At 39.8% G+C, this 15,482-nt stretch overlaps 1 protein-coding gene and 1 pseudogene across 3 annotated transcripts in view; both read left to right on the forward strand.

The window, feature by feature from the left end:
- TNFSF4 (TNF superfamily member 4) overlaps nt 1-15,482 on the forward strand; it is a 134,872-nt gene that overhangs the window by 74,163 nt on the left and 45,227 nt on the right. The gene's annotated exons all lie outside the window — the stretch shown is intronic.
- On the forward strand, nt 727-1,209 carry LOC145504858 (large ribosomal subunit protein uL24 pseudogene; annotated as a pseudogene).

Genomic DNA, 15,482 nt, shown 5'->3' on the forward strand with positions numbered 1-15,482 from the left:
GAGTTTCTCACGCACTCCTGGGGACAGTGTAAACTTGTGTTGCTATTCCAGCATACAGTCTGACATAGTTAGTAGAGAAATTAAGCATGCCTATACTCTATGACTTCGGAGAAGGCAATGGCAACCCACTCCAGTACTCTCGCCTGGAAAATCCCGTGGATGGAGGAGCCTTGTAGGCTATAGTCCATGGGGTCGCAAAGAGTCAGACACGACTGTGCGACTTCACTTTCACTTTCATACTCTATGACTTGGAGGAGGGCATCCCCACTCCAGTATTCTTGCCTAGAGAATCCCTTAGACAGAAGAGCCTGGCGGGCTACAGCCCATCAGGTCGCAAAGAGTTGGACATGACTGAAGTGACTGAGCACGCACACATGCATACTCTATGACTAGCACTTCTGCTCTTAGGAATATATCCCAGAGACATCCTCAGGAGATATTTATGAGGGTATTTGGTCAAATGGTATTTGTGGCGGCAAAGAACTGGAGTTAAACTAAATGACCACTGATTTCTAAGACAATGGATAAATAAAATTTGATGAGAAGATCAGATTCTCTCAGTCAAAAATAAATAGTTCAGGTTTCTATTTAGCAGCATTGCTAGATCTCACAACATAATACTGAATAAAAAATAACTCAAAAACAGGATGACAGTTTTAGATAGTCCTCTTTATGTCATTTAAAACTCAAATACGGGTGGCCATCGCTGTAGCTCCAGCAGCCAAAATGAAGTTCAATCCCTTTGTGACTTCTGACTGAAGCAAGAATCGAAAAAGGCATTTCAATGCACCTTCCCACATTCGCAGGAAAATTATGTCTTCTCCTCTTTCTAAAGAGCTAAGACAGAAGTACAACATTCGATCCATGCCCATCCGAAAGGATGACGCGAAGTTCAGGTTGTATGAGGGCACTACAAATGGCAGCAAATTGGCAAAGTAGTCCAGGTTTACAGGAAGAAATACATCATCTACATTGAACGAGTGCAGCAGGAGAAGGCTAATGGCACAACTGTCCATGTAGGCATTCACCCCAGCAAGGTAGTTATCACCAGACTAAAACTGGACAAAGACCACAAAAAGATCCTCGAACGTAAAGCCAAATCTCACCAAGTAGGAAAAGAAAAGGGCAAATATAAGGAAGAAACAATTGAGAAGATGCAGGAATAAAGTCATCTTGTCTACAGCTTTCATTAAAAACTGTTAAAATGAAAAAAAACAAAACAAAACTTAAATACGAAATATGCTATATGTTTTAAAAACTCACATATCTCTAAGCAAATGTATTAAAAGTGGATTGGAATGAATTATTTGTTATTGGAGTGGGGGAGAGAAATGGGACTGTAGATGGGGCATGGCGATGAGAAAATAATAAGATACAGTGGACAAAGGGCATTATTCTAACTGAAATGATAGTGTACCACAAAATGGGAGTTATGACTAGCTCAATTCTGTGTACTTGATTTCAGAGAAATAAAGAAGGAAGAAAGTAAGGACAGAATATGGGGATGAGAAACCTGACTTTGGGGGAGTGAGTTTTCAACTACTGAGCCAATTCTGTTGTAGCCACTTTGGGCTCCTCCTAATGAGGACAAATAGGAAAGTCTTCAGGTTTAGCAGAAAGATATTGGAGTGGAAGACAAGCTGGTTGAATGATTGTTGGTAGGTCACAGATACTCCCTTTAGATGGGGAATAATGGGAACTTTTCTACATATTCTGTGGGGTCTTTCGGGGAATGAAATTAGAGGAAAATGTGGCAGGAAATATTGAAAGATTTTCATAAATATCAGATGATGTGTCCATTGTTAGACTGGAGGTAGACTGGTGATTCTGGTCGAGAGAAGAAAAGTAGAGCTGTTTCACATGCCCTCAACTTGCTGGAGTCTTTGTCACCCTGAAAGAGGGAGAGAACATAAACCAAATCTAAGTTTCTCCTAACTGCCTCTCCTACCCTGATGCCCTCCCTCCTTTTCTTCCTTCTCCCCTCTTCTCTTCCTTGTTAGTGTTGTTAATTTGGGGTGTCAACAATTAGATCCTTGATTCACCAGGTTTGTATTCTGGGACACATGAGGGCGGCTTGACTCCTGAGCAAATCAAATATACTGAGTGCCAGGAGGGGAATCACTGAAAGGAGGAAGAAAGAGAAAGTTGCTTTGCATGAATGCCCAAAATCAACACTGGAGACATGTAATTGTGCTATAGTCCAGTGAGGTCCCGATCATGGTCCTTATCTTAGAGATAACAGGATCGGAAGCTTAAAATGTGTTCAGTGCCACACAGTATCACACATAAAGTAACAGAATTGGAATTTGCAGCTGCTTGATACCGAAGCCCATTGTTTGTTCTATATCCCCAGGGGACTTAGAGAATCAACCTTCTCCTCCTCTACTACCCCTCCCTGCATTTTCAGATGTGAAAAAAGAGGTCTTCAGAGATGACCCATGTTGTTCTAATTCACATGCTAGGTAACAGAAAAGTGTGGGTTGGTACCTGGGTGCTCTGCATTCCGCCACCTGCCACAGTTATGCTCCCATGGTTACAAAGTTAAATTATACGTGATCTAGTTATGGTCATAAGAATCAATTGATATTTTGTTTAAAGACAGTTATTTCTTAATGCCTTTCTTTCCAGATCTTCTACCCTCTGTTTCACCACTACAGCTTGTAATGTGCCCTCTTTTTGGAATTATCTATTGCTGCATAGACAGTCTCAGAATGCACTTGTGGCTTGGAATTTCTAGGCACTCAATCTAGAAATATGAAAGAACTAAGGACTAGAAGTTGGATTTGAAGGCACCCCTAGGAAGGCATTTGTTACAGAGTATACACAGAATCTATTCTCTAGGACAATGATGAGTCCTATCCATTAAGTTTGTTGAAGCTGAGACTGGGAAACTCTTGGTAGGGATACCCAAAGTTTACACAAAAATAAAGAGGGACTGGAGGGATGGATATTTCTTAAATGATTGACTTCAAGGCTTGTAGTTAGTTTCTAACCTAAATGGCTTTTCAGTAGGAAAATACAGGTTCCAACAAGCCATTCTACATTTTATATAAGTCCTGTTTCCTTCAAAGGGGTTTGAAAGTGCCAGAAGGCTGTACATGATTGCTCTGTGCTCTTATTAGAGGAGGTCTGAAGTTACCTGTCTCATTCTCCTTTTTCCTCCTAATCCAGGCTCTTCTTTCAGGATCATATGAGATTCTAGTTACTATGTCAAAATCTACTAGCCTCCCTCATTAGGGGAAATAGATGTGATACAAATTCCTGGGGAGTGTAAGTTGCTCTTGAGCAGGGGATTGTGAAGATGGTTTGGGAAAGAAGGGGTATGAGTATGAGACAAATCATACATTCTCAAGAAGGACAGATAAAATTATAACAAGGTAAACTAGGTGAAAGGATTGGAAAAGAATGGTCAGCATAGAAAGTTCCATGGCTTGGCCCTGGTGTGGATGGACATGGGATAAGGACAGCTGTATACATGCAGGAAGGGTGACTTTCAGAGAGGGGGGTGATAGTGTTTTGTATCTTCATCAGGACTGGCTAGCAGGCTCACAGACATGCCATTGTTAAGTCTGTATTATGCATTAGAGCTTTAGCAGATCAGTTTTGAACAAAATTGTGAGTTGAGTGGTCTTTTGTGGAGGGCAGATGGTACGGTTGATGCATAGGGGCTGTATTTCAATGGAATATATCATAGAAAAGTCCTTTCTAAACCTGGAATGATTCTCTGATGCTGAAAGTAGGAGTTAAAAAACAAGTAATAACACAGAGGTCCTTTAACAGCTCTCTTCTGTAACACCTCATCCTTACTGATGTATTCATTCTGCATTCTTTTCAGTACATCTTCTGGAAGAGATAAATTTTGCCACTAAATTATGAACCTGAAAGCCACAAGGGTGGGAGCACATTCTCACACACCTACGCCAACTGTTGATTATACTTGGCAATCCCTTTTAACAGAAGGTGCTTCTACAGGCTTTCTTTATGGCCCATTCTAGAAAATTTTTCCTCACTTTTAACTATTAATGAAGCCTTTGAAGCCCCTTTTTCTAACTTGATGTTTTTGATAGAGTACACATTTTGTTTTTCTTAAGATATTTTGAGATTTTTATCCTCACAGACTGTTCCACAGAAATCAATTAAATGCAGCTTTGTTTTTTGACATGATAGAAGCACATGGACTTTGCATGTCACATAGATCTGATTTTAAATCCTAGCTCCACTGCTTAGTGGCCACGTTTCCATCTCAGGGTTGTTGTACTTGCTCTTTTTTTCACTCCAAATTTCTGTCTGGTTCTTTCCTTCATATCATGTGTGTGTGTCTATTCACTCCCTAGCTTCCTACCCTGTTTAGGTTTCTTCCTAGTTCTTACCATACTTGGTACATTATTTGTCTTGTTGGCTTTTTGAGTACTCTTTTATTGTCTGTTCTTCCCCTAGAATGATGTCTGCCATGAAGCATATACTCAGTTCAGTCACTCAGTCATGTCCAACTTTTTGGACCCCAAGGACTGCAGCATGACAGACGACCCTGTCCATCATCAACTTGCTCAAACTCATGTCCATTGAATCGGTGATGCCATCCAACCATCTCATCCTCTGTCATCCCCTTCTCCTTCTGCCTTCCATCTTTCCCAGCATCAGGGTATTTTCCAGTGAGTCAGTTCTTTGCATCAGGTGGCCAAAGTATTGGAGCCTCAGCTTCAGCATTGGACCTTCCAGTGAATATTCAGGGTTGATTTTCTTTAGGATTGACTGATTTGATCTCCTCGCAGTCCAAGGGACTCTCAGGAGTCTTCTCTAACACCACAGTTCAAAAGCATCAGTTCTTTGGCCCTCAGCTTTCTTTATGGTCCAACTCTCACATCCATACATAACTACAGGAAAAACCGTAGTTTGACTAGACAGACCTTTGTCGGCAAAGTAATGTCTCTGCTTTTTAACATGCTGTCTAAGTTGGTCATAGCTTTTCTTCCACGGAGCAAGCGTCTTTTAATTTCATGGCTGCAGTCACCATCTGCAGTGATTTGGAGCCCAAGAAAATAAAGTCTGTCATTGTTTCCCTATTTATTTGCCATGAAGTAATGGGACCGAATGCCATACTCTTCAGTTTTCTGAATGTTGAGCTTTAAGCCAGCTTTCTCACTCTCCTCTTTCACTTCATCAAGAGGCTCTTTAGTTCCTCTTTGCTTTCTTCCATAAGGGTGGTGTCATCTGCATATCTGAGGTTATTGATATTTCTCCCAGCAGTCTTTATTCCAGCTTATGCTTCATCCAGCCAAGCATTTTGCATGATGTATTCTGCATATAAGTTAAATAAACAGGGTGACAAGATACAGCCTTGATGTACTCCTTTCCCAATTTTGAACCAGTCTGTTGTTCATGTCTGGTTCAGACTTTCTTCTTGACCTGAATACAGATTTTTCAAGAAGCAGGTAGGGTGGTCTAGTATTCCCATCTCTTTAAAAATTTTCCACAGTTTGTTGTAATCCACACAAAGGCTTTAGCATGGTCAATGAAGAGACATAGATGTTTTTCTGGAATTCTCTTGCTTTTTGTATGATCCAGCAGATGTTGGCAATTTGATGTCTTATTTCCTCTGCCTTTTCTAAATCCAGGTTGAACATCTGGAAGTTCTAGGTTCACATCCTATTGAAACTTAGCTTGGAGAATTTTGACCATTACTTTGCTAGCATGTGAGATGAGTGTAGTTGTGCAGTAGTTTGAACATTCTTTGGCATTGCTTTTCCAGTCTTGTGGTCACTGCTGAGTTTTCCAAATTTGCTGGCATATCGAGTGCAGCCCTTTCACAGCATCATCTTTTAGTATTTGAAATAGCTCAGCTGGAATTCCATCACCTCCACTAGCTTTGTTCATAGTAAAGGTGTCTAAGGCCCGCTTGACTTTGCACTCCAGGATGTCTGGCTCTAGGTGGGTGATCACACCATCATGGTTATCTAGGTCATGAAGATCTTTTTTGTATAGTTCTTCTGTGTATTCTGTCCTTTATGGTGCCCATCTTTTCATGAAATATTCCCTTCATATCTCTAATTTCCTTGAAGAGATCTCTAGTCTTTCCCGTTCTATTGTTCTCCTCTACTTCTTTGCATTGATCACTTAAGAAGGCTTTCTTATCTCTCCTTGCTATTCTTTGGAACTCTGCATTCAGATGGATATATCTTTCCTTTTCTCCCTTGCCTTTTGCTTCTTTTCTTTTCTCAGCTATGTGTAAGCCCTCCTCAGACAACCATTTTGCCTTTTTGCATTTCTTTTTCTTGGGGATGGTTTTGATCACTGCCTCCTGTACACTGTTACGAACCTCCATCCATAGCTCTTCAGGCACTCTATCAGATCTAATCCCTTGAATCTATTTGTCACTTCAACTTCATGGCAAATAGAGGGGAAACAGTGGAAACAGTGGTTGACTTTATTTTTCTGGGCTCCAAAATCACTGCACATGGTGATTGCAGCCATGAAATTAAAAGACGCTTACTCCTTGGAAGGAAAGTTATGACCAACTTAGACAGCGTATTGAAAAGCAGAGGCATTACTTTGTCAACAAAAGTCCGTCTAGTCAAGGCTATGGTTTTTCCAGTGGTCATGTATGGATGTGAGAGTTGGACTATAAAGAAAGCTGAGTGAAGAAGAATTGATGCTTTTGAACTGTGGTGTTGGAGAAGACTCTTGAGAATCCCTTGGACAGCAAGGAGATCCAACCAGTCCATCCTAAAGGAAATCAGTCCTGAATGTTCATTGGAAGGACTGATGTTGAAGCTGAAACTCCAATACTTTGGCCATCTGATGAGAAGAGCTGACTCATTTGGAAAGACCGTGATGCTGGGAAAGATTGAGGGCAGGAGGAGAAGGGGATGACAGAGGATGAGATGACTGGATGGCATCACCGACTCAATGGACATGGGTTTGGGTGAACTCTGGGAGTTGGTGATGGATAGGGAGGCCTGGTGTGCTGTGGTTCATGGGGTCGCAAAGAGTCGGACACGACTGAGCGACTGAACTGAACTGTATAATCATGAGGGATTTGATTTAGATCATACCTGAATGGCCTAGTGGTTTTCCCTACTTTCTTTAACTCTGAATTTTGCAATAAGTTCGTGATATGAGCCACACAGTTGGCTCCTGGTCTTGTTTTTGCTGACTGTATAGTGCTTCTCTATCTTTGGCTGCAAAGAATATAATCAATCTGATTTCTGTATTGACCATCTGGTGATGTCCATGTGTAGAGTGTTCTCTTGTGTTGTTGGAGACTCTAAATTTGCTCAGTTCAGTTCAGTCGCTCAGTCGTGTCCAACTCTTTGCGACCCCATGAATTACAGCATGCCAGGCCTCTAGATAGATAAAAGAGTGAATTGGTGACTTTGAGCAACTTAGTAACTTTCTCTGAGCCTCAGTTTCTGTTTTCCATTCCTCAAAGGAAATTTAATATTCCTCAAAGTATTGCAGTAAAGATTAAATGACATGCTTCAATGCTCAGCTTCAACATCAGTCCTTCCAATGAACACCCAGGACTGATCTCCTTGAGGATGGACTGGTTGGATCTTCTTGAAGTCCAAGGGACTCTCAAGAGTCTTCTCCAACACCACAGTTCAAAAGCATCAATTCTGCGGCGCTCAGCTTTCTTCACCATCCAACTCTCACACCCATACATGACCACTGGAAAAACCATAGCCTTGACTAGATGGACTTTTGTTGGCAAAGTAATGCCTCTGCTTTTAAATATGCTATCTAGGTTGGCCATAACCTTCTTTCCAAGGAGTAAGCATCTTTTAATTTCATGGCTGCAATCACCATCTGCAGTGATTTTGGAGCCTCAAAAAATAAAGTCTGACACTGTTTCCACTGTTTCCCCATCTATTTCCCATGAAGTGATGGGACCAGATGCCATGATCTTAGTTTTCTGAACGTTGAGCTTTAAGCCAACTTTTTCACTCTCCTCTTTCACTTTCATCAAGAGGCTCTTTAGTTCTTCTTCACTTTCTACCATAAGGGTGGTGTCATCTGCATATCTGAGGTTACTGATATTTCTCCCGGCAATCTTGATTCCAGCTTGTGTTTTTTCCAGCCCAGTGTTTCTCATGATGTACTCTGCATATAAGTTAAATAAACAGGGTGACAATATACAGGCTTGACGTACTCCTTTTCCTATTTAGAACCAGTCTGTTGTTCCATGTCCAGTTCTAACTGTTGCTTCCTGACCTGCATACAGGTTTCTCAAGAGACAGGTCAGATGGTCTGGTATTCCCATCTCTTTCAGAATTTTCCACAGTTTATTGTGATCCACACAGTCAAAGGCTTTGGCATAGTCAATAAAGCAGAAATAGATGTTTTTCTGGAATTCTCTTGCTTTTTCGATGATCCGTCGGATGTTGGCAATTTGATCTCTGGTTCCTCTGCCTCTTCTAAAACCAGCTTGAACATCTGGAAGTTCACGGTTCACGTATTGCTGAAGCCTGGCTTGGAGAATTTTGAGCATTACTAGCGTGTGAGATGAGTGCAATTGTGCGGTAGTTTGAGCATTCTTTGGCATTGCCTTTCTTTGGGATTGGAATGAAAACTGACCTTTTCCAGTCCTGTCGCCACTGCTGAGTTTTCCAGATTTGCTGGCATATCGAGTGCAGCACTTTCACAGCATCATCTTTGAGGATTTGAAATAGCTCAACTGGAATTCCATAACCTCCACTAGCTTTGTCCACCTCATGCAAAGAGTTGACTCATTGAAAAAGACCCTAATGCTGGGAAGTATTGGGGGCAGGAGGAGAAGGGGATGACAGAGGACGAGATGGCTGGTTGGCATCACCGACTCGATGGACATGGGTTTGGGTAAACTCCAGGAGTTGGTGATGGACAGGGAGGCCTGTCGTGCTGCAATTCATGGGGTCGCAAACTGTCGGACACGATTGAGCGACTGAACAGAACTGAACTGAACAATGCTCCTAGCACAGTGCCTGGCACATCATAATACATTCAGGACAGTTTTTTCTTCCCCTGATGATAGATGATTCCTTTACAATGTTTATCTAATGGATGCTTGAGAATCTTTGTTACTGAGATATAATTAAACTTGTATGTGATGATAGCAAAGGACCAAAGTCATTAACAAAACAAAAATCTCAATGGTTTCAGTGGATCATCAAGCAGTAGAAAGAAAAATAGCTCAATGAAAATTGGCAAGAATATTTTCAAGACATGGCTACTGGGAGAAAACTTCATGGTCTTTGGTTTTCAGATTTCCTCCTGTTATGATTCAGGCAAGATTGGTGCAGAGAGGTTAGGTCACTTGTCAGGTTATTAGTAGCAGAGTTAGGGCTGGAACACATATGCTTGAGACTTAGTTTGTGCTCTTGGCCTCCTACACGTCACTTGCCTCCAAACACAAATTGGTTCAAACTAGTTTCAGAATTTAGAAACTCTGCAGATGGAAAATGTTAATCATTGGTTTCAGATTCTTGGCTGATTCCAGCTTTCTAACTCTTCAGTGATAAACATGTCTTAACTTTTGTCATAATAGCACCTTAATAAAAATAAAGAGTTGGAAACATATTTTCTCTTTTACTAAATTAGGTGACCTCTTCAAAATGTTATTTGTAGGTCTAAATTTATTTTGTGGGAAACAGTTAATAAAGAAGACATATGAAAATAAGGAGAAAACATGTAAGATGAAACTAACAACATAGTGCTGGAAATGCATTAAAATCAAACTTAGTTTCAAATCAGAGACTTATAGTCTGAAAGTGCCAACACCAATCAGTAAATGTGAAAAGATGAGGTAAAGCTATATGAATAGGATCTGAAACTGTGGTAGAAAATAACCTCAATAATAAAAAAGTGTGATTTAAAATCTCACTTTTAATTTTTTAGACATGGATAATTTTCTGTGAAATTTGATTTGTTCTATAATAAAAGCTTATTAATTTAATAAGTTTAAATTAATTAGACATGGTTTGGCTAAATGAGCTTTACAGAAAGATTAAAAATATATATTCAACAGTCACATTTTCCATGCAGCTTATTATGGGTGGACTCATAATAGATGTCTTTTTTAAACCTAGTTCCTAAGAATGAGCTAATTTTTTTTTCTAATAGGCTTCTAATAACTTTGCTGGCTGAAGTTACATTTTGATAGGGTTTCTCCAAGAACAAATTTAGTCATTAATTTCCTCCTCACATCCCTTCTTCATTCCTCTAGTTTTCCCTTCTCTCTCACATCTGTCTCCTTTTCTTGCTCCCTCTCTTCTCTCTCTCCTTTCTCTTTCTTCATACCTCCTCCCTCCCCCACGCCATGCTTCCTTCCCATTTCCATAATCATCTCATTGCCTTTTCTTTCTCTCTTTTTTTCGTGGACCCAAGTGAACTTGAAGAAATTCTATAAATAAGCGTCTCAATCTTGAAAAAACTACATTGGCAAGCCTTGTAATTTGAAATATGCTGTACTTTTTATGGGCTTCTCTGGTGGCTCAGATGGTAAAGAATCTGCCTGCAATGTGGGAGACCTGGGTTCAATCCCTGGAGAAGGAAATGGCAACCCATTCCAGTATTCTTGCCTGGAGAATTCCATGAACAGAGGAGCCTGGGGGGGCTACAGTCCGTGGGGTTGCAAAGAGTTGGGACATGACTGAGCGACTAAGCACAGCACATAATTTTTATTAGAGATGGATGTGATCTTAGATGCAAATTATAGTATGTTACATGAATGGTCCTGGTTCTTCTCTGTAGCTACATTCTTTGCCATGTGACTATGAAGTTGCATTCCTTGAAAAGGTAGAGATATATTCCCCACCCTTTGACTTTATTTTGGCCCCGTGACTTTCTCTGGCCAATAGAATGAGGCTGAGGTGATGCCATACCACTTCCAAGTCTGAGACCTCAAAGGCCTTAGATGTTTCTATTTTGCTTTTTTGTACCTCAGTCATTACCAGAAGATAATACCCAGACTGTTCTTTTGGTCCCAGAAAGAGGATGAGAGATATGGTGGAGCATAACTAAAACTGCTACGTGGTGTTTTGGAGGGCTCCAAGGAACTCCAGGCCTTTTTGTCTCAGTGCAGAAAGAATTCAGCGAGAGGCAAGTGATGAATAAATGATTTATTAGAACAGGGTGCTTGTGAGACTTACAAATGCACAGGGGAGAGGGTGCTATTCGCTGAGAGCTTAGTGGGCTACAGTTTTATAATCAAAAGAAAAGTGAGGAGAGGAAAAAGGCCACCTCCTTCCTCATTCTTGAGTAGATAATCATGCTTCCATCATCAATTTCTCCTCCAGGTTGGGCATGGGAGTTTCCTTGTACATACATGAAATCAAGCCAGGACTGTCATGGCACTATGGAAAAATTATTTCATGTCTCAGTACAGTGAGGGTCTTTACTTTAAAGTGTCACCTTTTCATAAATTATTGTTTTATTATGTGTGCAGATAGAGTGTCCTAGGAGTCATTAACTTACTGACCTCACTGGGTAGGATGTGGGTCTCATATCACCAATATTTGATTGTTTGGGGGCTTGTCTCATGCTTCTGCTGCATGGGTTTTGATGTTAAGCTAGCCTGCTTGGTTTTGTGGTTAAGCTAACCTGCTTTCTGGAATAATCATTAATTTACAGGGGTCTCCCATGCTTTTTCTTTATTTACAATTCTCTTGTAGGATTAACTATTTAATCACCCACTTTGCCCCTTTACTCTGTCCCTGTCATAACCACCCAAACAAGTCAAGCCTCAGTCAGCTGACCCCTCAGTTGACACACAAGTGTTTGAGCTAAATATATGCTTATTGTTGTGTGCCTCTGATATTTGGTGGTGGTTTGTTACACAACATTATTGTAGCAATGGGAAATTGATAGACTATCCATCTCAATGTCTTTCATTTTGAACATGTGGAGACTGAGACCCAGATAAGTCTAGTGTTAAAATTGATTAGTGACATGTCTGAAACTAGATCTCAGAACTCCAGGTAGCTGGACCTATGCTTGACCAATAAATTGTGCCTTGCTGCGAAGTGAATTTACAAACTCCCTGAATTCTTAATTAGAAATTTTTACTAAACTTCTGTTAGTGCCTCGTTATTATTTATTTCTTTAACTAATTTGAACTGATCATTTCAGCAGTAAGTTGGGTTAACTGTCAATTTATTATAAAAGACAGAAAACAGAAAGCAGTGTCATATTGTTAAGGCTTGCCAATCTTGCTGTGGGGTGTGTGTGTGTGTGTGTGTGCGTGTGTGTGTGTGTATGTGTGATAGTTAAGAAAACTTATCACCATAGCTGTCATTAGCTGAGTAATTACTATAATTAAGTTGTACTCCAAGAATTGTGGAAAGTACTTTTAATTCGTTATCTCATTTGGTTTATACCATGGATTAACAAACTATGGCCTGCAACCAACTCCTGTCTGCTGCCTGTTTTTGTAAATAAAGTTTTACAGGAACATAGTCATGTTCATTTTTTAATGTGTTGCCTACATCTACTTCTGTGCTACAGTGACAGAGTTAAGTAGTTGTGGCAGAGACTGGCCTGCAAAGTTGAAAATATTTGCTGTCTGGCGATTTACAGAAAAAGTCTGTTAACATGTGGTCTTGAGTGTGTGCTTGTATCTGACTCTTTGCAACCCCATGGGGTGTAGCCTACCAGGCTCCTCTGTCCATGGGATTCTCCAGGAAAGAATACTGGAATGGGTTGCCATGCCCTCCTCCAGGGGATCATTCCAATCCAACCCAGGATCGAACATATCTTCTGTGTCTTCTGCATTGTAGGCAGATTCTGTCCCGCTGAGCCACTGCAGAAGCCCCGTAATTTTTTCAATTGTGATCAGTGAATCCTAGGGTTCCTAAATAGGTCTGTGAGGTCAGAACTATTTTCATGACAAACTAAGACATTCTTGCCTTAGTTTCTGTGTTGACATTTGAACTGATGGCAGGTATAATTGTTGTCACTTTAGGGTCAATTGAGGTATTGGTGCTACGTTGTAATAGTCATCATATTCGTCAAATACCCATAGTAAACAGAAAAGCCAGTTTTACTTCAGATGTCCTGATGAAGCAACTGAAATTAATTTTTATTAAATTTTGACTAAGGATAAATCTTTTTACTATTCTAGGTAGTGAAATGGGAAGTGTGAGTAAAGTGCTTCTGTTGCACACTCAAATATGATGTTTGTCTGAAGGGAAAGCCCTTGAGTAACTGAGTTGGGAGCCAAACTCACTGTTTGTTTTTTTTTTTTCACAGAACACAAGTTTTACTTGAGAAAAAGTAAAAATTTTACTTTTACTTGAAAAGTGTTGGTCTTTCTGATTTTTCTAGCTGAAGTATTTGGCAGACATTTTCTTTAAAATGGAAGAAGTGAAACAGTTCTTGAAACTGTTTCAAGAACAGTTGTTTCAAGAACAACTGACAGTATTTTTTGCCAATGATAAAAGTCAGGCTTTCAAGTGACAGTTAACCTTGGGAAAACTTGCATCTGCTACCTTGAGATTGACAGCTTTCTAATACTTAAAAGGCTTTTATGGTGAGCTTAGTGATGATATTAATGAATGTGATTTATTTATTTGTTATTTATTTAGCCATAGCAAAAGGCAATGGGTATTGTATTTGAAAGATCTGTGTCACTTAGTGAACTAGTATTTTAAAATGACCCATGAATAATGTTACAAATTCATACATGAGTAAAAGATCTTTTCAGAGTACAGGATATTCCAAAGTATCCTCAAGTAACAGAATAATAAGTTCGTTGATGGGATTTTTGATTCTACATGACAACTAACCTTTAATGAACTACCACTTTTGAGTTTTGGTGTGTAATCAAATGACAAATCCATGATTATCTGAAAAGAATATTAAGATACTGCTCTCTTTTCTAGCTACACATTTGTAGTTGGTTTTATTTTCTTCGTATACATCAACCAAAGTAACATGTCACAACAAACTGAATGCAGCAGATATGTGAATCCACTTATTTTTCATTAAACCAGACATTTAAAAAATTATAAAAATGTAGAGCCCGTCTCACTTAATTTTTTGAAAATACAGTTTTTTCCCCCATAAAAACTTCATTTTCACATGTAATAGGGCTAATTTTAGTGAATAAATAGTTTTTTAAGAGAAGGTTTATTCAGAGAGGAAACACACTCCATAGACAGAGTGTGGGCCATCTTAGGAGGCAGGAGAGGCCTAAATATTTTTTAAATGCTCAGCTTAAATTTTTGTGGTGGTAAGTATCAGTAGATGCAACACACATAAATAAAAGCTCTTAAGAATTCTTAATAATTTTTGAGTAAAAAGAGGTCCTGATATTAAAAAGTTTGAGAACAACTGTAATGTATGTACAGCTATTATTCCTATTTTAGGGATGATGGAACTGGCTTAGAGATACTAGATAACTTGCTCAAAGTCAAATAGTTTCTGTAGAGCTAAGATTCAGACTCCAGAAGAATGACTCCAGAACTTATATTTATCACCACTGAAAATGCCTTCTGGTATTTCAGGATTTAGAAGGCTCAGAAAACTCAGGACAGTGGTGTCTCGCCCCGCTACCACTGCCTGCCCCCCCTCCCCCCAGACACACAGAACAGGATTTTCTAAGCTCACTTTTTTTTTTTTCATCCTTGTTTCTTCTCAGTTCTGAAAACATGGGCCAGTTTATCTGCAAAACTGCATTTAATAAAGTTAGGTAAAACACAGTCCACAGAAGGGAAATGTGGAGAGAAAATGGCTTTAGTCCTAGCTGGGTAAGACTTTTCACTTGCTGCTTAAAAAGGAGACAGAGAGAAGGCATAGCTGGGGAGTCTAAGGAAGGTTGGCTCAGTTAACCAGAGTAGATGGCAGGAAGATTGACCCAAGGGCTGGATTTTGTCCTCATCTACTTCTCAGATCAGGAATAGCCCAGAGATGATACTTCTGCATCTTGGTCCGTGGCAGTCCTTGGTAACTGGTCAAAACTCTCTTTCTCATTGAGTTTAGAGGCAGCCCCAGTTTTCTTCTCAAGACCAGGTCCTACACAGTCACTCCTTGGAAAAGATGTGGCATGTATGATGAAACCTTACCACAATCCTAACTTTATGTTGTAACCTCATCTCAAACACAGAGCCTGTCAAGAAATTTTGTATGGTTCATTCCTAGTCCTGGCATATCTGTGAAGTTTTCACTGGTTGCATTCACTAGAAAAGGTTTGCATAGTTTTCCTCCTATACATATAAAATTGAACCCTCTTTTGTCATCTAAACCTTAAAGACACAGAATGTGTAGTAGTTATTAGGTTGGTGCAAACGTTGTTGCAGTTTCAGATCATGAATTATAACTAGGCTCATCTTTATTAATCAAAATAGGAACCACTACAGTCAACACATTTTTGCCAATGAGAAATAAGTTTGCTTATTCTTGTGGTGTGTAAATCTGTACTTTGGTATTCAGTGAACTCTTGGAAAGCATCTTCTGCCTCCTGCTGGTTGTGGAAACATTTTCCCTGCAAAAAGCTGTCAAGATGCTGA

This window comes from Giraffa tippelskirchi, chromosome 5 (assembly GCF_054371585.1).
Source record: "Giraffa tippelskirchi isolate mGirTip1 chromosome 5, T2T-mGirTip1v1.2.pri, whole genome shotgun sequence".
Taxonomy (NCBI): Eukaryota; Metazoa; Chordata; class Mammalia; order Artiodactyla; family Giraffidae; genus Giraffa; species Giraffa tippelskirchi.